The sequence below is a fragment of the Penaeus monodon genome, chromosome 10 (genome assembly GCF_015228065.2).
Source record: "Penaeus monodon isolate SGIC_2016 chromosome 10, NSTDA_Pmon_1, whole genome shotgun sequence".
NCBI classification, from domain to species: domain Eukaryota; kingdom Metazoa; phylum Arthropoda; class Malacostraca; order Decapoda; family Penaeidae; genus Penaeus; species Penaeus monodon.
The window spans coordinates 5,651,657-5,659,003 of NC_051395.1; the positions used below are offsets into that span (position 1 = coordinate 5,651,657).

General features: G+C 44.4%; 1 protein-coding gene across 1 annotated transcript in view; it reads left to right on the forward strand.

The window, feature by feature from the left end:
* Positions 1-7,329: 7,329 nt before the first annotated feature.
* The window catches only part of LOC119577794 (tRNA pseudouridine synthase Pus10-like), an 8,896-nt gene continuing 8,878 nt past the window's right edge, over positions 7,330-7,347 (forward strand). Inside the window, exon 1 of the mRNA XM_037925363.1 lies at positions 7,330-7,347. This exon is cut by the window's right edge and continues 219 nt beyond it. The gene's annotated coding sequence lies outside the window, so the exon portion shown is untranslated.

A 7,347-nucleotide genomic window follows, 5' to 3' on the forward strand; every position in this document is an offset into this window, starting at 1 on the left:
TACATCCCCTTACTCTCCCCAGTCAGTACCAGAAATGTTGGCGTTTTAGCCACCCTGCAGAGCACTGTCACTCCACTCCAATAGATATTTTGATAAATATATAAAATCCACATTTATGTAGCACAAGTTCTCACTTTTCAAACTGGATTGGATGAGTTGGCTGATGGCTAACTAGGAAGTGTGTCTCCCCAATCCCATGCCTGTTGTTGTCATGGAGGGAGACTGAGGCCAGATTTTGGGGATATCTATATTGGGCTTCTGCCCTGAGTTCAACCAATTTTGCAGTCTTTTCTCTTCTCCTTTTCCTTTTCCTTTTCTTCAACCTTATCTTACTGTCCACTTCCTAAGATGTGTTGAAAGAATGATGAAAGGTTGGCTTTGTGCCATTCATAAACAGCCTTGGGCATGGTATTCCCGTTTTGCTGTACGAGAGGCCAGGCAGGAAATACGCCAAGATTTTCCTCATGTTCCGTATCCAGTGCTGTCCTTCACTCTGTCCCTCCCCATTCCTCCCATGATGTTTTCATATCTCCCCCAGTATCTCTCCTATATTTCTTATGTTCCCACTTCAGCCCCTTCCCTCTCTGTCAATTTCTTTTGCCATTCTAAATCTAGACACTGCAATCTCTGCCATATCCTGGGCAAGATCTATATAAACCTTGATCCAGGTACCTACCCTTCTCCCTTGCTGTACCCATCGCATCAGACAATTTAAACATTCCACCCCATCCCCTCCTAAACTTACCTCCTCCCCCCCATAAGAAAATCTGTCAGAAACTTAAGAAATTCAACTTTTTAATCATGACCCAAAAAACTCACCCATCCTTCATCCACCTTCCAGTCTCTGCTCCCATTCCCTCTACATTCAAAGTGACTGCATTCTCTTTCCCCCACTTTCCTAGTCTCCTTTCTCCTATTTCAAATGTTCCACTTCCCAATCCCCATGCTGATGTTTTGATGGACTATTTTCCTTCACCATCCTTCTCTTCCACTTCAGATATGCTTCTATTTTTCACTGTCACTGTCCCGAGTGCTGCCTTTTCAACCATTTCCCAAACCTTCTGGCCTTATACCAATAAATGTGTTCCATGGTAGAACTCGGATTGTACTAAAGCGCACAGCCTGGAACAGATATTGCTACAAGTGAGACACCCCTAGTCAGCAAATCAGCCCTTTTAAAAGACCATCCACGAGTCTTTGCAGCAAAACTGTAACTATATTACAATCAGCTGGCAAAATGATCAAATTTCCTCCAATACATCTACACCTGTCTGCAGTCTTTCGTCAGATACACAAATGTTAGGGAACAACCCTATCATCCTGCCCGTCATACATTTTCGAGATACTCTCGTCTCTGATCTTTTCCAAGTTGGTACTGAATATCATGCAGATTTCAGCTAGGTCAGTAGTGGCTCTCACCTTTCTACTTTTCTTCCATTTAGACTGCACTCCCTTCTCCTTCTCCCTGTCTTCTGTTGAGCCCTATAATACTTCCTTTCTTTCCTCTGACCTTCACTCTGCCTTACACGAAGGCCCTGGCGGGATACATTACTGTATGCTCCGACACTTCTCATCTTCCTATTTGTCATTAACTATCTTCAACCATATTTCAATTGGAAATTTCCTATTTGGCATGAGGTCCGTATCCTTCCCTTCTTAAAGCCCAGTAAATTGGGTACCCTCCTACGAGATTACCGCCCATTGCTTTAACTAGCTGCTTATGCAAACTGTAAGAACGAATCGTTAACTTCCGCTTAATGTGGTATCCTGAATCTTAAAGCCTGGCTGTATTAGCTATTTTATATTCCCGCAATGAAGTGTGCTAGACACTATCTTATTCCTCCTTTCTGTTAATAGCATAGTTTTAGTTTTACACCAGTTGCCCAAAAAAGATCTTTGCTTCTGGTCTGCCCATACCTGCTCTCCGTCCACTTCTCCAGTCTGCAATATCGTTATTTTATTTGGCCACAAATCATGGCTTTTACTTTTCTACCTCCAAACCCTTCTCCATCATTTCCTTTCGCTCACATGGAGATCCTAGCCTCCACTCCAAGAACGTTATTTATGATTCCAAACTGTCTTGGCGAGATCACATCTCCATTAGAGAAAAAGCTCACCGTTGCCTCCTACTCTTACATATATCATGGGGTTCAGACCGCAAAGCTCTCTTATCTTCACGTTCCCCTGATTCTCTCCTATCTTGACTATGACTGCCTTAGCTATCTTCAGCCTCTGCCTTCCTTCTTGGTCACCTTGATACAATTCACCACCGTGGGCTTTGCTTGGCCCTGGGTGCCTTTCACTCCTCTTCAGTTAAGAGCCTGTACACTGAGCAGGACTGCCATTTCTTCCCCCGACGCCGTGCCCTTCTCTCTCTCCAGTGCTATGCAAATTTCCACCAATTTTCCCTTTCCAAACAAGTTTCCTCTTTCTGTTCGCTTGGATGATCTCTTTTCCCATTCCCCCTATCCTCATCTCCACCTCTTCCTTTTCTTTACATTTGTTTCCTTCCTGGTTTACACCTTCCCCTTGTATTTGTTTCTGTTTTCCCTGATTTACCCAAATCAGACCCCCCCCCCCTTTTGTCCTTCTCACTCATTTCCTTAATGAAGTCTGCTCATTCCTCCAGTAAATCCTTCTCCGATGCTGGTTTTGCTGTATTCTTCCATGTCCATGCACTCAACTTTCCTCTCGCTCCAGAGTCCACTGACCTTACAACAGAGCTGTACGCGCTTCTCTTTACTTTACACCTTATGTCCTCCCTTCCTTACTTCTTTTTCACTATTTCGATTGAGTCCCATAACTCGCTGTCTCTCATACAGTCTATGCACTCGACCAACCCCTTGTCCATAAAATTCAGGGCTGGTTGTTCTATCTGTCTACGCGCCATAAGCCTGTCATGTTTTGCTGGGTGTCCAGCCCTGTCGGGATTTCCGGCAGTGAGCCAGGTATTTCAGCCACTGATTATTGCCTTTACGTTACGACTTTCCTCTTGCCCCTGGCAGTCTTTTTGGTCAGGACTTCTCGCCAATAAATTACATACTCTAAGACTCTTAGTCAGTTCCATCCCATCAACAGACGTTAAGAGACTGTTCTTGCTCGTCTGCATATTGTTCATACTCGCATCTCAATTCTGATCCACCATTGTGTTTCCATGTAATGTTCCTCTTTTAGTCCCATACCTTCCCTTTTCCTGCCCCGGCTTTACTGCATCCCCTACCTCTATTTTCCCTCCCTTCTCCGACCACCTACCAGTTGGTCATCCATGCGGAATCCCACACATTTTCCCGTGACAACTTTTCCTTCCCCAGACGCATACATATCCTTCATTTGATACCTCCTTTTCAAAGTCCTGCCTTACCCGTTTACTCACTTTACCTCTCTTTACTTTCCTAAAGTGCAGTACGACTTTTTACATATAGCACATTTAATCATTAACTCATCCTCCCCTCCTCTCTTTACCATTTTCTCTGCTACAGAGTACCTCCTAATAGTGCTACGTGACTTTATGTCTAGTAAATTTTATTAACCATTAACCATTAGGAATATGTGTACTGGCTGAAAGGTAAATTAGACAAAAAAAGGTTAAGAGCTTGTGTTTTCGAGATTTTCTAATAAGAGCAATTGCTCTATGTAGGAATATGAGGTGAGCAAAAGAAATGAAAAGTGAAGGAATAACCTAAAAAATAAAGTATTCATTATTAGTGAAATTACCCAAGCACCAAATGAAGTAACATATCATAATGCGCCAATGGAAAAGAAAGCCTAAAATGTAATTAAAGAAACCATGTGTTGAATAAAATGAAAAGCCAGGAACTCAAGGAACCCCATTACATTGTGCTGAAGTAAAACAACACCTCAGATTAATGGGCATATGAGAGGAATATCATGTCAGGCAAATAAACAAAGTACCATAATATCTAAGGCCAAAAATATTGAATTAACGTAATGAGAAGATAATGAATAAAAGAAAAGTGGAAATGACAAAAATATACTGAAACAAAGTGGGCGAGAAAGAGTGAAATGCAGCCAAAGAGATTTTCTATAGGATTTATTGGAAGGCATTCTCGTTGCTGGTCAAGTCAAGTCTCACCAGCACCAATATCACTGACTCCCTAGACGGGTTGTGCAATGGCGAGCCCTTAGTAGAACGTCAAAGAAGTCTGACAGGGTGGGAAGTCACATGCCAGTTGGTTAAAGCTGGGCTGAAAACCAGTCTATCACCTAGGACCATTTATTTCTTTGCCCCATTGCACCATTTTTCAAGACCCTGATTCCTGGATTCTTCATTCTTCCTTGGGTATTAAATACACTTGACTGCAAGTCTCCTTGTTTATAAAAGCAACACTACAGTAAAAGAAAGGATAAGTCACGTACACACACACACACAAACTCTTTCTCTCTCTCACTCTCTCACCCTTTCTCTCTTTCTGTGTGTTTGTCTGTCTTTCTGTCTGTCACGCCGTGAAGATATTCATTCTCATTCTTTTTTTTTCTAAATGCATACGTATAAATGTGTGTGTGTGTGTGTGCATCCACTCTTCGCTCCCAATCACGGAGGTCCCTCGAGGTGAATCGCCAGGCAGGTCCTCATCCCATCTCTGCTCCTCGCGACAGGTTTAGTCGATATGTAAAGCCATGAACTCCTAGTTGTCCCAGGGGCCTCCTCTACCCAGGATTGTTTCGTGAAGAGACAACCTGATGGGCAGGATCATTAACAGGAAACGGGCTAAGTGCTGATATAGCCTGAGTTGGTGGTCCCGGATTATGCAAGTAACTGGTCTCATGGTGTAACCGTCGGCTAGACACATGATCTTGCCGACTGTACCTCATGATCTGGCATAGGAACTTGTTACAAAAGGCATCAAGACGTGACTCGATAGCGTTAAGGTTTCACTTCCATAAAGCAAAACTGGCAGTATCAAGGCCTTGAAGAAACGCAGCTTGGCCCTTCTGCACAAGTAACGGCATCTCCCAATACTGTTGTTGACTGGCTTTGTGGCTCTTGCTGCCAGGTCAATCCGTCTGCTGACATTCTGGTCTGACAGAAAGATGAACTACACTACCAAGGTATGTAAATCTCTCTGTGGCTTCACCGCCCTCACCGCAACTGAACAGGTCTCCCTCACTGGTCCCCAAAATCCTGGATCTTGGTCTTCGCCCAGGAGTCCTTTAGACCCATAGGCTTTGCATCATTGCTAATTGCATCAAGAGCCACCACTTTTGATTCTAGAGACTCAGAGATGAATTCAACATCGTCAACCAAATCAGGGTCCATGACTTTAATATTGTCCAATGTTGCTCCTCAATAACTTTGGATAGTAGCTATGCCCATTATCCAGTCCATGCAAGTGTTGAAGGGTCTTGATGCAAGAACACAACCTTGGCTAATTCCTGAGTTGACAGGGAAGAATCTGGACAAACCCCCACCACACTTTACAGCATTTACAGTACCTGTATACAGGCTTGCTATTAAACCAACAATCCTTGTTGAAATTCCCCTAACTCTCAGGATCTCCCAAAGCGATTCGTGATGCAGTGAGTCAAACGCCTTCTTGAAGTCGATGTAGGCTGCCAGCAGTCCACGACCAAACTCACAAAGGCGTTCCACAGTGACTCGAAGTGTTAGGATACAGTCTATTGTGGAGTTGACAGGAGTGAATCCAGATTGCCTGTCTTTGGTGCCTTTGTAGGATCCATTTCAGAAGAATGTGAGCAAAAACTTGTATAGTATAGTGAGCAGGGTAATGCCACAATAGTTGCAACATTCCCATTGATCCCCTTTCCACTTCCAAAGAGGGATCACTACGCAAATCAGCAGGTCCGAGGGAATGGAACCGGACTACCAGATGGCACCCAGGGCAGTATGCAAGCCCTGTGCCATAGGTTCACCTTCAGCCCCTGCGCACCCGATTGCCGACTGCCATTCAGTTAGGCCCGCGACACTCATCTGTGGTCTCCAGTTTCTCCAGCGAGATGAAATTTTGCCATGGCCTTGAGTGTTCGCCTATGGACTCCTGCACTGCATTGAGTGTCTTGAAGGAATCTACAGAGCGGCAGGGTTCTTCAGATTCCCAAGTACTGTTATTCAATTACAGATAGCTGTAGCGAATCTCTGGGCACACTCCTCCCTGTCCAGGTGAAACACCCTGAAGTGGACACTGGAAAGACAGAGGGATTTGAAGAAAATCTGGAGTGTGGCCACAGCCAATGGAAGATTCAGCTTTGGAAGATTCTAAGAAGAATGTGGACAATCTCCTTGGCCACAGTACCTGTATCACTACAACGATGTGGTTTGGAATGCTGAATCCATGAGCCACAAATCCTCGATCTCTGGGACCTAGTAAAGTCTCCATATAAAGGGGGCCGGCAGGCTGTGGGGCCCAATGTCCGCCTGTGGGACTTTGCCCCACAGGCCTCACACTGGGTTGGCAGTTGCCGGGATGCAGGCAGGACGAGTAACCCTTACTCCCATCCTGCGCGCCAGCAGTCTCCCTTCTAACGGGAACAACAACCTGCCTCACTTGCTGGGTGAGAGGCACAATACTCCTCCCTCCAGCCTAATCCATTCATATGTTTCATTGCCAGTGGTTTTATACCAATAGGCAAGAGGACTGACGAAGCCCACCTCCCCTGAACCACCCATTAACCCCAGGGAGCTGAGGGGCAGGAGTTGGTACAGAGCCAGGGCGTGTCTATACACCGATGGGCTATGACTCCGTATTTCTAGGGTGTCTTCCTACTCCGAGATTCCTCACAGTTTAGCATGGGAGTGCAGGGATCCATGGGTGCCTACGAGGAAGCACCCTCGATGATGGAGAAGCTTTAGCAAAACTGCTCCTTTTTTCGCACTAGGCTAGCGGTGGCAGCTGCAAGCGATATATATATATATATATATATATATATATATATATATATATATATATATATATATATATATATATATATATATATATATATATATATATATATATATATATATATATATGTGTGTGTGTGTGTGTGTGTGTGTGTGTGTGTGTGTGTGTGTGTGTGCGCGTGTGCGTGTGCGTGTGCGTGTGCGTGTACGTGTACGTGTACGTGTACGTGTGTGTGTGTGTGTGTGTGTGTGTGTGTGTGTGTGTGTGTGTGTGTGTGTTGTGTGTGTGTGTGTGTGTGTGTGTGTGTGTGTGTGTGTGTATGTATATATATATATATATATATATATATATATATATATATATATATATATTCTTATTTACACAAAAAACACGCACTCCGTGTGTGTGTGTGTGTGCGTGTGCTAACGGGGAAACTGGTATCCGTTCTATCCATGGCCGAGCGAGCGTTCCTGTGCATAAGCGACCG